A 16,598-nucleotide genomic window follows, 5' to 3' on the forward strand; every position below is an offset into this window, starting at 1 on the left:
CCAAAACATCTGTTCTTGATTTCTGAATTTATTTTTTCCCCCAGAAATTATCTTTTAGGATCACCATTTAAAAGGCGAGATAAACACCGTACCTGTAGCAGCTCAGCTCTGATGAGGGCCCAGAGAGCTGCAAGTACAAAGAGGAAATAATTGTGCTAGAAACAATTCCCAGACACATCCTTCCAGATGAAAGAAGTTAAAAGGAAAAGCTTTGCAGGTTACATGCAGAGAAATTATTCATGGGTCTAGTTATTGAAGATGTAACATGTTCTCTCTTTACAATGCCCAGTTTGAGACATTGGCTCACAGAACAAAAGGCTTTCTGCTGTGAGACATGCCTTTTGGGAATATTCAGTCCTGCTAGTAGTGGACCAAATCTCCCTCATCTGAGGACAAATACGATTCTAACTGCTTATGGGAGTCGACCTCTTCTCAAAGACGATGAATAACAGGATAAGAGGAAATGGCCTCAAACTGGGCCAGGAGAGATTCAGTCTGGACATAAGGAAGATTTTTTTTTCCCTGAAAGGGTGATTAAGCATTGGAGTAGGCAGCACAGACTTACTACCCTTGCAGGTGCTAAAGAGACAACCGGACGTGACACTTACTGCAGTGGTTTAGTCGTATGGTGGTGGTCAAAGGTTGGAAACTTTTCTTGGCAAAAAAAATTGGAAAAAATATTACAAGGAAAACAAAAGTAATTTAATATTAAGGACTTACTCTTTTTTAAATGTAATTCTGAGAAACACTGGCCATACTTTCAGTCAGCCCGTACTGACCTCAGTCTTTATCTATGAAAACTGAAAACAGAGTGACTTTTAGCAGTGAAGACTGATCTGTCATGCTTTGTTTAAATCAGAATTCTGACTGTGGCAAATAATCAGAATTCTTACTGTAGAAAGTACAAATGACAGTCTTACTATAAAATGAGTGTATGCATAAACATACATGCGTGTATCTGATAAATAGAAAACAAAATATTTTAAAAACTAATTATTTTTAAACTAAAGAGAATATGCTTCTAGCTCTTTTTTGGCACAGGCATCTATCAAACAATAACAGGGCATCTGTTGAATAGACGTGCACATGCAATGTAAGGAGGATTAATTTTTATTTGTTGCTCATGAAAGATGTCACAATTTTAGATATTCAATTTTGTATAAACATTTAAGTGAATAAATGAATAAAGCACAGTTACAATGAATAAGTGCCAATAAAGACTGTGATTAAATACAAAGCAACGCAGCAGGAATTTCAATAGGTTGAAAATGTAGTCACATCTACTCAAGAGGGTGTTAACAGTTTGCTTCAGACTCCCTGCTGTCGTTTTGAAGCAACAAAAATGCCTGTTGCCCAAACATTTCCCAAAGCAAATAACTTTAAATACTGACTTTTTTTCCTGAGGGAATGTCAGATATTGACTATTATCATTAACATACAGCTCTGCTAAAAGGCTTATTTGAATGATTTATTCATTATTGGTCTTCTACCAATTTGTAGGAGAAAGGTTTTCATGCATTAATAAAGAATGAAGGCATGTAGAAGGGATAGAAGTATGGCTTTACTAATACTTTGGGCATTACACTGGTTTTCACTATAGATTTATTGGGCTGGAGAGTGGAGACTGGCTCTAATCCTAAATTTATAGGAGACATTGCCATGTAAATTAATGTTGCAATACCATGTTCTTTGGGAAAACAAATATGATTTTTTTAGATGCAAAACATATAACAATCTTTTTTTGCATCATAATTTTATTTTATTCTTCCAATAATTAATCTATATACATTTTACTACTTTAAAATTTTTTGATGCATTAGTTATCAGATGACTTGAGTATTTAATTGTTAACAAAACATTCACATCTGGACCTTAGCTATCCCATCAAGCCTCCTATCTCTCTCAGTCTAGGGGAAAAAACAGGCTGGACCATACTAGAGGAATAGATAAACCCTCTGAGTTCATACAGAAAAAGATGCATTGGGTCTCTTTGTTGTGCTAATATATTCCTAAGTTGTCCAGATGCTCTCTTTGGGAATTACATGCTACTTTGATTTTAAGATGCTGGTCTTCCCTACTGCTGGGTTCTCAAAGAGAAAAGTTTGGTAAATGTTGACGAATACTTGCTAAGATGCTGACACACCAGTAAGTGTAGCACAGCCAGCCAGTCCACAAGACCATCTCCTATGCTGAGTAATCTGGGTGAGTGGCACCCACAGGGTTAGGTTTATTCTAAGTGTGAATTTTTCCTCAGGAAATTGTTTCCATATTCTCTTTGCTTCTGTTTACATACCTTGATGGTCAACTGTAAGGCTTTTTCTGTTAAATGTCCTACGAACTCTTTCCCATCAATTGGGTCAATCACAGGACAACGTATCTGCTCTTTGCAAGAATTATGGGATGTTTCTAGAGAAGTAATGACAGCTGATTGATTTTCTCCATGTCCTCTGTTCATTGTAAATGTGTATCTGTCAGAGCATAACTCAGGAGTCTTCCCATCACAACCTTCCTAGGCAGTCAGTGTTGCAGTTAGTGAAGGTTTAAATCACTTCTAAAAGCAGATTAAAGGTTATTATTTGTTGATAGGAAAGGTAGTCGTACTGATGGGCAAAACCTCCAGTTAACTCCTTAGTGGAGGAATCACCAAGTGTAGGCAGAACAGTAAAAGTGTCAGGGTGAATTTGCTAAATGTTACATTTATCTCACCAAAAAAGTGCAGTTGAGAAATAAAAAAGTAGTCAAAAAAGTAGTTTTATCTCCTACCTCTGACCTTAAAAAGAACTACTAGAAAGTTCATTTTTTAAGTGTGCAAAGTGCAAAAGATTCCTTCCCTTCTAAAAAAAAATCTCACAAAACCCAAAGAAAACAATTTGAAAAACTGTTCTTGTTGCCAGGAAAGTCACAACATTTCATATGTCTTTCAACCACCAAATACTAGGGAACTTTGCAAACACAAATAAAATTCCATTCCTTAATAACCATATCTCTAAGAAAGAATAATGAAATTATACTCAAAGGTTTGTACAACTTGCAGCAGTAGAACATACAGATCATTTAATTATGACAGCATAAAAAGTTTAATGTAGTTATTAAAATCAAAATATTTTCAAGCCTTAGCTGATCAGAAGGATAAAACTTTTTTCTGTTAATAGACAAAATTCTAGTGGAACATTTCCTAAAATTAAGTTTCATCTTGATGTTATTTTGATTACTTAAGGGGGATCGGCCCATACCTCTTTGTTGCACTGCTGCACAAGGATCTTTGACATGAAAATATCTCTGTGTAAGATATCAGATGGGAAATGATGAGGCAGAAATGCCTTGGGAGGACACAACTGTTAGGATCAGAGTGGGAGACTGAAAATTTTTCCCATGATTCTTTGTTTTAAATGCAAATATTTTTATGTCAATCAAGTTGTCGTTCAATGCCCCGTACCTGAAAGTTCAGTGTTCTGTATTCCCTCATTGGTTCCTGTTACTCATCACTTATCCTCTGCCTCCCCATTAGTTGTTTTCTGATCACCCCATCCCTGCTCCTCCCCTTGCCCTTTCTCCAGCTGGTTCCTCTCCACACCTACCCTGTCCTGGCTATATACCCTAGACCCTCCCTCATTCATGGCTTGCTGCCTCCGAGCTCCTTCAACCTGCCATCCTGCTGCCTGCTACCCTGCTTCCTGACCCCTTCATCCCACTTCTCCTGGACCCTCCAATAAGCAGAGCTGGATTCTCAAGCAGCGCGCCCCGCGGACACCTGCCTGGTGGCCGCATCTCTGTCTACATCTCATGCAAAACAGTAGAAGACCAGAGGAAAGGAAGTACAAACCCAGGTTCTGACCCCTCTGGCAAACATGGTTCTCAAGGAAATTACTCACTACTATGCTCAGGACTGCAAATCTCCAGAGAAACTTGCCTGTGCATTTATAAGTGGCAATATGAGAAGGATCTGTAAGTGGGATAAAAAAGGACCTGTTAAGACTAGAGAGATGCTGGAGTAACTCTAAGTACAGCACTGTACATAGGAATTCCCTCCCTGTCATTGTTGCATTTACTTTTAATGCTTCTGGAAGTTGACAATCTGTGCATGCCTGCTGGAATTTGTTTTGAAATAAAGCTCTGGAGACATTATTAAGTCAATAGTGAAGCTGAATTGTCACAGTAGTCCTGAAGCAGACTCCTGTAAATCTTCAAAATGTGGTTCAGAGATATCTCAATGCAACTGCAAGTCACCAGGAAAATATATAAATAAGTAAATAAATAAAAGTCATATACCTGATTATCTCCCCTTGAGCTTTTAATCAAAATGCAAAGATTATTGATCCTCCCATTTGGACTTCATATGCATAGCATAGCAAAAATAACATACAGTGAAAACAACACAGGACTGAGATATTGCAAGGCCTGATAAATAAAAGTCAAAAATGTGGCACAACTTCAGCAAGACAGTGAAAGACTCAGATCAGAAAAGTAGGCGATGAACACTAGCAGAGCAGAACAGTATGTTTAAAGCTGTTGTGGGGTTAAAAAGAAAGTTTCACTACAAGTTAAAGAAACTTCAGGGTCGTGGAAACTGTATTTATTCTAACAGAATGAGCTATGAGGAGAAAACAGAAAGAAAATGTGCAGTACATCTAGGCTGTTCACAGAGGACTCATCACAGTGCCTGTCTCCTCTATGTGTTTATTCCAAAACTGAGTATGAATTACTTCTAATAAGAGTAAAAGCCCAGAAGAGCAATTGGACACAGCTCAATTAGTTTATTGATCAGAGCTATGAAACCACAGCCAATCAAACTCATAAAGAATGTGTTACCAACCTCTGCTGGGCTCTTCCAGTGGTTTGGTTGAAACAAAGTGTATTTTTCTTGTGGTGAGTTACATTAATAGCTTTGTTGTTATGAAGAAAATCTGCAGAAAAAAATTATCATCCTGATGACACTTATTAAAGAATGAAGTATTGCTGGCAAATGTTTTACACAATTTAAAGATACATTGATATTTTATTATTTGTAATTTTTTGTAATTTGTACCAAACAAAGCCCTATTGCAAATGTTTTTTTTTTGTGCTAGAGCCTGGGAATCATCAGAGTAATAGACAATTTACCATAAATAGCAGAAAGGTCTTTATCAATCTTTAAAAACAGCTTAGCTAACAAAAAATGCTATTTGCTACTTGCAAGAGGTGCAGGTTAGGCAATTTCCTGCTGGACAGGCAGACATTACAGAGTTTTTTGTAATTTTTGCATGTTTTAGTAATGGGTAATTTCTCTCTTCAACACTATTGACAAGATAATACATCTGATAATGTTAAAAGATTCCCATCAATTTCTAGGCTATGACTCCTTTCTAGTTGCTGAAAATATCGTCAAACTTTTGAAATATTTGTGTTCATGTTATATGTGGGCTTGTTTGTAGGTTTTTTTATTAGAGAGAGTTTTATCTGAAATAATCCAGAAATTTTCAGGCGACAGGACTAATGTTCTTTTACACATTTTAGAAGTCTTCTTAAAGGTAGCTATTAGGTCTCTGTTCTACTGAGCAAGAACTTGACATTTGTCAGGTTGATTTCTGAGGTAAAAAAGAATGAGATTAAATTTTTTTTGCTGATTTTATGAAAATAAAATAAACTATAAAGATTTTGAAGTATTTAGCTTTCTAATATATGACTTGATAAAAATAATTTTTCCTGTCCTCTGAAGATGCTGTTATTTCTGCTTTGTAGCTGCCTCCTGAACTATAGCCCCATGCCTGCCTCCCCAAATGTCCATCCTGGGCATTTGGAGGATATTCCTGACTACAAGAACATTCCTTTATCTATTGTTGCTCTTGCCTTTTTAGGGGTGTTATGGCTTCAGACTCTGCAGCTGAGTTCCCATGCTTCCCGTCAGCTCGGACTAATGAGGAAAAATTCTAGAAAAGAGGTTTAACTGACTGGACACAGGGAGGTAGGAAGGGATAGGATAGATTAATAAAAAGTGAAAGGAAGAGATTAGACAAGGAGGAGGAAAGTGAGAGATAGAAGAAACATGAGAGGGGAATAAAGATAAGCTAGAGAAGGAGAGTTGAGAATAGTTCAAACCCATCTCCTTCAGAAGCTGAGCAGTTCTTTAATCACACTGCTCTACATTCCCTTGCCATATAACAAACTCTGCCAAGCTGCCAGCTACATGGTTCTGTCCCTTTCTGCACGGTGACTCATACAGAAGAGAACAACCTTCTGCAGGGATGGCCTAATCTTTCCTTTTAAGCATGAGGTTGCACTGTGCTGTATATCTGAATCCCTCCTTGATCCTGTGGAGAGGAGGCTCATGAGTCAGGTTCCTTCAGGAATAATATATACACAGGTTTCCATAGGAAGCCTTATTTCCATCACTTCCTGGCTTTTAAGAAACTCTGATTTACAATTTTAATACTTTTAGCAACAATTTTGGTCAGGATATATCTGTGCAACTATATTCTCCTTGAAGTTAGCCTTAGCTCATTTTTGAAGAGGTATTAATTTTAGTCTCCTCTCTTAATTGAATTAATTTGTACTCTTTTGAGATTTTTGTTTCTCTATCAAAGTACCTTGAAAAAAACATGTTTTTCACTGACCTCTTTTGCGATTGAAATATTATTCTTTGCAGGCATGCTTGGCTACACTGTTGCATTCACTTCTAATAAACATAGCCTCCCAAATTCACAATTTCTCTGCTGGACTGCCTTCAGCTTCTTGTGTGAATGCACAAGCAGCAGTCCTGTCAGTCCTACCAGTTAGATATACATTTTCAGGGGAACTGACATTGAACAGAGCTAATTGTGTTTAAGTTGATCTTAGGAAAGTCTATTGTAAAAACTGGAATATAATCAAGTCACAATTAGGAGAGTGACTTGCTAAATTTCTTCCATTAAAAAAAGCAATAAGGAAGCATCACATGGAAATCCATTATTAACGAACAAATGCATAGAATACAGAAGAGTAATTTGTAAATTGATTTTAAAATTTAAATATTTTCTTATAATGGGACAGCCATACAGATAACCTGTTAAAACAAATACTTTAAAATTTAAACAACCAAAAAGGGAAAATCAAGATTTCTTTACAACAGATCATGTCAGCTAACAGGATTTTTCAATCTTTAGTAGACTTTCAAGGACGCAGTAGACAAAGGATGAAGGTAGAATGATTTATAAAACTTAAAAATATTCATAGTACACATCTTTTTAAATATTATTAAATACAGGGTTATTATTTGCAGTGACATAATAATAGACAAGGCCAAAGAATGGTAGGATATCAGGAATGCTAGGGACAGATGATGTAATTCAATTATCTCTCTAAGGCCTAGGGGATTGTCTTTTCCCTGTTTTGTTGTCAATGGCTGGTCCCTCCAGCTGTTCCTTTACAACTTTGCCTCGCTGTAGCAGTTTTAGATATTTTTCTGCATGCGTCTCCTAGGGATCAGGAGTCTCAGAACAATCATAATCCCTGGCATAATGTGGGAGTCTCAGAATGAGGACAGAATCACTGCATACAGATCAGGATGGCTGGTAAGCCTGCACAGCATCCATCTATCACACTGTGCTTCCACGGGGCTGCACCATATATCTCACACTAACCACATTCATGGGGCTTTGTCAGCTGTCATGTTAGTATTTTGCCTATAATTTTTAAAATAGAAAGAGTGAATATTAGAATATGAATTGCAAAGCTTTGCAAGAAAAGTAGATTGAAGGAACTAGAAGTTTAGGCAGCAAAACATGATCTATGAATTCCAAAGCAAAGATGATACAGCCAAGTTTCTGTGGTATTGTACATTTTTCTTCCCCAGTATTTATGAGAGAAAAAGGCTCCTTCTTTTCAGCCAGGTAGTTTTTAATGACAGTATTTTGTGTTACTTGAATTTTTTCTGTTGGCCCCTATTATTTTCTCTGACTCCTTAAGATGTCCAATAGGGAGACCTCCTAGAAATAGAATAAGGAAACCTTCCAGTATGAAAATATACCAATTTTTACAAGGATTGGAGAAAGATGCTGAGGTGACTCAGAACTCATTAGCTTCAGTGCCACCTGCTGGGAAGCAGTCATTTTTATTTGTTTTGTTGATGGATAATATTAAATAGTTATAAGTATTTAGCTCTTGTCAGATAATTACTCCTGCTTGTACAGAAATCTTACTAATCAGCACATTTTTAAGATGCATTCTTTATGCTTGACAAAATACCCTGTATGATCTTCAGACACAAGCACAATGTTTGCCTATTATTCTGGGTTACTGTTCCTCACTAATTCACTCAGTCTAACATTTTAACTTTTAGCCATATTAGCATGCATTTTTCTTACTTTGTTTGATGCATGTCATTCTTATGAGATACCTCTAATGAAAAAAAAACCAATCCATTATGTATATTGTCCCTGCTTAAACTGTATATAAAAACCTAATGTACATTTTCCTTTTCATGTTTAGCTTGGTTTTTTTGGTTTTCTCTTTCCCCTAAATTTCTGTAATCTCTTTTTTTTTTTCTTTTTTCCCCACAAGTCATAGTTCTTTTAAATTCCCTGTGTGAAGCAGGGGTTTGGCACCTTTTGGAAATCAAAGCATTGAATTAGATATAAGAGGGACATACATCTTTCTTAATGGTGCCTGAATGCTACAATATAATTGACTACTATAATATACCACACCACAAGGAGGAATATTTTTTCTGTAGATGGAACCCTATGGAAGTGCTACTTTACCTTAGAGTGAAACACACAGACTCTGTTGTCAAAATACAAGGGGAAAGTTGATGAAAACCACCAGGAGACACTGGGATCCTGGAAAAAAAACTGCAGCAGTTCATCATATGGTTCAGAGTCTGAAGCTACATCTGTCTTTGGTGTAGAAGGAGTTTCCAAAATTACCAGTCCTAGGCATTGCATCTCTTCCCAGGTGGGAGCTCTGCCAGTCTGGCACAGTATAGCACAGTGCATTGGGCAGTAATCACAAACCAAGCAGCCTCAGAGCCTGGATTGCATTACCCTGGCAGCAATACTAAAGACACAGGTCACATCAGCCCAAGGAGAGCCCAGTCCAGCTGTATTGCTTGCAACACCTGCTTTACCCCAAAGCACGTTTTAAGGGAGAGCATCATCAGAAACGGTGAACTAGAACAACAAATGGAAGATTTTCCAAGTGAATACTTGGCTCAATGAGTGCTGCAGCACTGTGACAGCAGACATCTGGTGTGGATCTGCTGTCAGCCAGTGATTAGCACATTTCTCATCCTTAGTGACAGTGAGATTCCTCATACCTTTAAATTGATGCAATTAAATCTCAGGTGTGATTGGTACAAACAACATCTTACAAGCATGCCATCATCATACCACCCTGATGTTCTATTGATTATTTTAGTGCATCACCATTTCTAGAGGAAGACCATTCATTTTACTGTTGATCACATTTGAACTCAGCTATTCAAGAGGGAGTGGCTATGCTCAGAGATTATTGAGGTTTTTTCTGATTAATGAGCTTCTGTACCATAGAAAGATTTATGACATAGCTGAAAACAAGAAGGGAATATTCCTGTGGTAAAGTGACTGTATTTATTCCTGTTATTTGGGGAAGTCTGCCTATATTCAAATGCTATTTTTCAAGTTAATCCTTTGATACTCTGTCTGTCAACCACTGGCCCTCAGAGCTGCAAATAAACCTTACTTAACCTGAGGAAATTATGATGGTTTGTTGTACATGGAATGTTACTTGAAATATTTACAGTGCTTATGGTTTCATACATGAGAATATTTTAAAGTTACACTAGGCATTTCAGAATTTTCAAAACATTTTGAATCACACTATTAAAAACAGAGGTCTAATATTTCTTTCTCCTTCATAGTTTTGGGGACAGCAGGCACAATCTTTCCTGGATTCCTCTAGATGATGAGCACATAAACTGGATGAATCTTGTGACACAGCAATCAATTTATGCTGATAGACGGTCCTAAGGAAAAGAAGATTGAAAATAGATATTTCCTGCAAATATTATAATCCTGAAATGTATCCTTTTCCAAAGCCACTACCACAGTTCCTGAATATCTATAAGTTCCTTCTTTGTCCCATTGTATATAAATTCAAGCTGTTACAGAATTACACAGCTTTCTAGCATTGCTCTAGTGCTAACAAGATGGAAATACTTCATACTAAAGGGCAGTCTTGTGCCTTGGACACCTGGGGCCAATTACACTGAACAATCACAGCTTACTGTGATTTAAAACAGGAATCAATGTCACTGAACATTTTAAGGGATCAGGGTCTATGCTGATAATTCATTCAGTCTGAAAGCATTTGGTATTTTCTCCTCCACTGGACCTTCTGAATTCAGGAAACCTGAGCTGGCTCTAAATACAATTAAAATGGTCTCAGAAAATGCAAAAAGAACCATTTGCCCTGGCTGTTCAGAAGAAGAAAGCTCTAAAAGTTTCACTTGAATGCCTTTAATATTGGCTTCTGTCAGAATTTCCTGTGTGTCAAGAAACCTCTTTTAGTAACTCAAACAGGAAAAACCTGAAATCTTCTTTGCATGTAAGAAAAACCAGCTATCTTCCATCTATCATTTTCTAGGGGGATTTGAATGCAATACATTTTTTGCTATTAGAAATTATGCTTGTCTGATAAGATGTAATACAACCTGCAAAAGGCTGTAACCATAGCTTAGAATACCATCCTCACAGTTTTCTAACTTTTCCAGTCATCTTGTTCTGTGTGTTTTCTCTATACGTCAAAGTATCCTTAGATTATAGATTGAACAGTTGCTTGAATGTAGGTACAGCTCTAGGGTCAGCACAGCAAACTTGAGAATAAATAAAGTTTTAATTAACTACCAGTCACTGTATGCTGAATTTTTCACCATAGGTTTGCTCTTTTCTATAAAAACTGCTCTAATTTAGCAGCACAAACCTCAGTGGGCTACCAAAGATCAGGTTCAGGTGTGAACAGTGACACACTCAGCACGTTTTGCATTAATCCCTTGGACTTGCTAGGGACTCATCTCTGTACTTTTAATATGTGCTTGAAAACATTAGTTAGGTTTCTATTTCTGTGACTTCAGCCTGGCTTCTTATCTTAAATTGTATGTCCTTTTTAATTTTGAACGAGGAAATGACAAATGTACGTTTTAACAGATTTGGGCCTAGACTTGCTGACTCCGACTTTTTTGTTTACTCCCAATACCTTTACGCTTGCTAAGCCACAGAATCTTAAAATCTTAAAAAAAAGAAAAAAAAAAAGAAAAATTAAATTAGAAATTTGCAGTAAGCATTGCAATTTTTTCTTTCTCCCTTGGCCACAAGAGCAAAAAACCCTGAGATATAACATGTGAGATGAGGCACTTGACATCAGCACAAGAAAAAGAATGCATAAATGCTACCTTTTCTCGAATGGTGGACGCTGGTCTTGGATCTGTAGTGCACAGTCTGAAGCCATCTGGGCAGCATATTTTGGCAGCTTTCTAATTGTAACCAAGTCATTTAAGCAATCCCACTATCCTAGGTGGTATCACATCTCCAGCCCTGCTGCACTGTCCAAAGGAATTTGGCTGAAATGGATGATAGGATTATTGTTCTCCACCCCAGCTCTCCTTAGACAGTGCTGCCACGCTCCCAACAGCATAACTAAGTAGGAAGAATATATGCCTTTTAGCTCTTGCAATTTGCAGCCTATGATTTCAGCATGAACAGCTACTGTGAGGAGTGTGGAATAAAAAGGCAGCCTGCACACTTCAGCAGCAGAAGGGCACCTAATGCAGCTATGCCTGTTTCTTTCAAGGAAAGCAGCCACACAGAGCCCTGATATGACTCAGAGCCCTATTTAAAACTCTGCTACCAGCAGCAGAAATGAAATATAGTTGGCATGAATTAAAAATATGTACTGTTGAAAGTATTTGATTACAGTTTTACTAAGGAGGGAGGGGGAGGTCGGATAATTTTCTGACCATTTTTGAAATCAAGTGAGAAAACACCATTCTGCTCTTGGCACCAGCCTCAGTCCAAACCTGCTTTTATTGCCTAGGGTTAGGGTTAAAAACAAGGTAAGGATTCAAAAACCCACATAGGCCAGAGCTCTAGGAACTGGAACTGCAGATAAGAAAGGCAGATAAGATGCAGATAAGAAAGGCATTCCAAGGGGAACACAGGTCAGCCACAACATGGCTCCCTCCACACCTTTCTGCATGGCACCAGCCTCATCCCCATGCAGCTTTTACTGCTCCACCTAGGGTTAGGGTTCAGAAAACCACAAATCCCAGAGGTTTCCTGCTCATGGTGGTGCAGTTGGAACAAGGTTATCTTTAAGATCCAGTCCAACTCAAGCCATTGTTTGATTCTACAGTCATAACTCCAAGTAAAGTGAGAGCTCCAAGCTGATTTCTTTTTCTTATTTCAGTCTGACAAAACTGCTTCCATTTTACAGTGTTTTGTAGTTAGCCTAGTTCTACTTATTACTGGTCTTTTATAAATAAATTGGTGTTTACCAGAGCTGAAAAATGCTTTCAAGCTCTCCAAGTGTACTAAAGGTTCTGTTTTGGGTGACAGCTGCAAAACAAGCAACTGTGTCTTATTATAATAATTGCTTCAATTCAGGTCTATCAGCCAACGTGGGGAACCTTTGAACAGCTCCATCTCTAATTTGATCAAGATATTATTTGAATGAGGTCAAGATTTCATCCATAGTGCCTGCTCTTCTGTGTTCCCTGACCAAAAACCAAAAGCCAATAGAAATTTCTTTGAGGAAAGAGAGCAGCTGATCTGCTCCTGTGTTTGACTTCTTCCTGATTCAAAGTATTTTTAAGTGTTCAGGTTGGTAAGTTTTCAGGAAAGTTCACACTGCCAAAACTCTTTGCAAATATTTAGCAATTCATTGCATATTCATGAAACACTAAATATATTTTAGGTCCTGATGCTTCATTAACAAAACAAGAAAACAGGCTGCATAATTCACCCAATATTTAAAATAAACCCATCAAGGCATTTTAAAGTGATCTTTTTTTCCCCTCTCTCATTATTTTTAAAATAAGCTAATATAAGATTTGCATATCATTGTATTTTTTACTCTTTTACATATTTTAACTTGTTTTGAGGTTCTGAGTGAATTCCTTCTTTCTGCCAAGAAACAAATTAAAATCATTGGATAAAATATATTAAGAATTCTATGCATAGATATCCTCATTACCAATATCAAATCTCAAGTTCCCAGAATTGATAATAACCTGAAAATCTTAGTTGCTTTTATATTTCTTGAAAAGAAAGGTTTCAATTTGAAAAAAATGTGAGACTAATCTTTTTTTTTCCTTCTCAGTTTAATTTCCAGGAGCTCAGACCATTTGGCTCTTCTCTCAGCCATTGCTTTCTGTGGATAGCAGGGTCCTCTTTCTGTATCCCTCACTCATGCTAAAATCAATAATCTACCTCTATAAGCATGACCAACTATATTAGTTCTCACTGAAGCAACTGCAGGCGGTCTCAAAATGTTTCAGAATTATTTAGCTGTAGTTTGTTATGCACTCCTCTCCTCTTGACAGTATCCAAGCAGTATAGCTGTATGGGGGTACAAGGTATGAAGTCTTCATGGGTGGTATGAAATATTGCAGATTGTTTTCTGTACCATTAAAGGCTTCTGTGAGCAGCTCATAGCTGTCACATGGGCTGTAACAGTATTTATTTCATGGTAAATCTCTAAGTTTCAAGATGTTGGTGACAAGTTCTTTTGTTTCCAAATTACCCAAATGGCCATCCGAGAATATCAGGATAAGACCATGGTCATTAAGTGTGCATCTTCAACATTTTGTTCTAGGAACAAAATTTTTCTATGTGAAGGACAAAAATCTGTATGGTTGGTCTGAGGTGCTGAATTTAGTTGCTCAGGGACTATCAACAAGCACCAATGTCCTCACCCTTTCATTCAAATGGAAAAAATAAGACAGCAATTAAAAAATATGCAATGACACCACAGAGCTAAGGGTGAAAAAAATGCTACTAAAGACTGACACATCCCTGGACATGGTTCTCCTCCTGGGAAAAGACTCAGAGAATGAATAGAATGAACAAACACAACATGACAAATGTGTAATATATTGAGTGCATTAGTAATCACAAGATGACTGTGAGCCCTTGATGTGATGTGGTCAGGAAAAAAAAAAGACAACCAAAGTTGAAAGATGCAGCAATTCAGGGCAGATAGGTAATATACCAATAAGGGAGCAGCAGCAGCATACCCAGTTCTGGTCCCCATGTCTAACAAAGGTTATGTTAAAGTGCAGCCAGCACAGGCTCTGAGACAACCAGGGAAATGAATTTATTTCTTCCGAGAGGACACATTATTAAGGTGAGCAAAATCCTACCAGATATGATTACTCTGGAGAAGTACATAAGAAGGTCAACTACAAACCTGGGAGAGCTAAAAGCTTTTTCAGCTGTTGTGCCACAAGACAAATGACCCATCAACTAACTTGAGGTAGAATTTAGGAGCAAATTTCTAAGATTTGGAGCAGTTCATTTTTAAACCACACTTCTGTGATTGGAAAAGGGGAAGCAAGGAGCATAATCAGTTTTAAGCAGAATACATTTAAGAAAGGGTTTACCTGACAAAATAATGACTGGACATGGTGACCTGGACAGAACTAGTTCCCTACCTCTATTTTGTAGTCATATTTTTTAACAAACTAAACACCAGTTCCAATGCATCACAAAAAATGAGTACTGAGTAAGGGAGGAAAATATACAAGGACAGTCTATACATAGATAAACTATTTTAGTCCTATTTAAAAAAATATATTTATTTTTAATAATGGTTATTATTTTTTATAGTTTTCTGACAGTGGACTCAAATGACTGACATCAGATACTGTGGCAAGTGTCAGCCCTTTATTATCCTACAGTAAAACTTTTATTCCTTTTCTCTGTGAATTTCCCACAGGCAGCACCATGCAACACTGACTCCTTCTCTTGCTCTTTCTTCTTTTTCCACGACCAGCCAGCTCCTCCCCACTCAGCCAAACCACTCTTTTATAGCACCCATCCTTATTGGTCATAGCTGAGACCTATTAAGGACAAGGCTGCTTCCACTCTTTGGTAACTAGCCCAGCTGCAACTCATGGGGGCAAGGTTGCCTGTGGCATCATCTCTATTCTCTTACAATCCAATCCATTCTCCCACAGTTTCCTATATTTTTTCAGGTTTTTTTTTTTTTTTTTTTAATCAGTCATTCAAAGATGCTTATTTTAAGGCATTCTGAACCCCGAACATATCACTTCTTTACAATATTGCATTAATTCTTTTGATAGAAAATACTGCTTCTCCTTGTAAACCTTGTCTCTTTTGTGACCTTAGATTGCTACAAAAGCACTACTACTCAATAAGTTAGGAACATAATTCAATTTTCAGGAAACCCATCTGCTTAGATTATGTCTGTGCCAGTGAAGCTTGCTGGGTAGCTCAGAGGCTATCTGTGACCACAGGAAAACTTAATTTCTTTTGCCACAGAAAAAATTTAAACACTCTGACAAGGATAAATTTGGTGTCAGCAAAAACATGCACCATAGTGTCCTTTAACAAAAGAAGGGTCAAGAAATTCTGGAAAGTCAGTGACTATTATTATGGAAAAGAGGCTGTTGAAATGTGCATTATAATTTGACTGAAATAAAAATGCTCAATATCAAATGTTTTACAAGAGACTTATCTTTAAGACAGGAATTCTCACAGTCACAAATGGGATAAGAGTTTAATGAGAGTGTTTCAAATGAATGGAACCAAACAAATTCCAAATTAGCCTTGGATTTTAATGGAAGAAGTTAAGTTTTTTACTGGGTTCATCTAGGAGAAAATCCCATTCCTTCAGCAATGCACAAGGGCATCTATGTTAATCCTTTCTTTTCACACTTGCTGCTTTTGCAGGTCCTGATGAAGACATTCTTTTATGAATAGAAAATGGAGTAATTCTTCTGAGTGAGGATAAAACCCTTTATTTCACCTCACTCACTAATGGCTTTTAGCATTGATATATGTGTGAGACTTAAACTTGACATATAGGCAGCTTGAACAGTGAAATGTCAGTGGCCTAACAGCTACATGTTCAAGACTAGCTGATCAACATTTTCTGCAATGTATTTAACTTTCATAAGACTTTCATAAGTCTTTCTCTTCTACAACTCACCAGTAGGTTACATCTCCCTCACCTAAAACTGAACCTATGCTCCCATTTTGCATTTTTCATGACAGAACTTCAACTTCTTTCACAAAGCCAAACTTTGCATCAAAGTTTATTCTTCAATTAATCAGCTATTATTTCTTCAAATGCCCTAATCCATCCACAGATTTGCTACAAAGTATTGCATTATTTACTTGTCCAGCAGCAGCTTTGGCGTAACAAACACAATCATAATATGACGTAAGATTTCACACTGTCACATCTTTATTAGAACTTCATCAGGCTGATGAATTTTATCATTGCCTTTATTGCAAAAAAATAATTTTATCTCTTGATTTTTAGGTGTCTTAAGTGAGTAATTGCATGTAAAATGTGCAACATCTATTTTGGATGTGAAATGACCACTGTGGCCTCTGAAACCTTCACCTGCAGATGGTATATGAGGA

This window comes from Lonchura striata, chromosome 3, assembly GCF_046129695.1.
Source record: "Lonchura striata isolate bLonStr1 chromosome 3, bLonStr1.mat, whole genome shotgun sequence".
Lineage (NCBI taxonomy): Eukaryota > Metazoa > Chordata > Aves > Passeriformes > Estrildidae > Lonchura > Lonchura striata.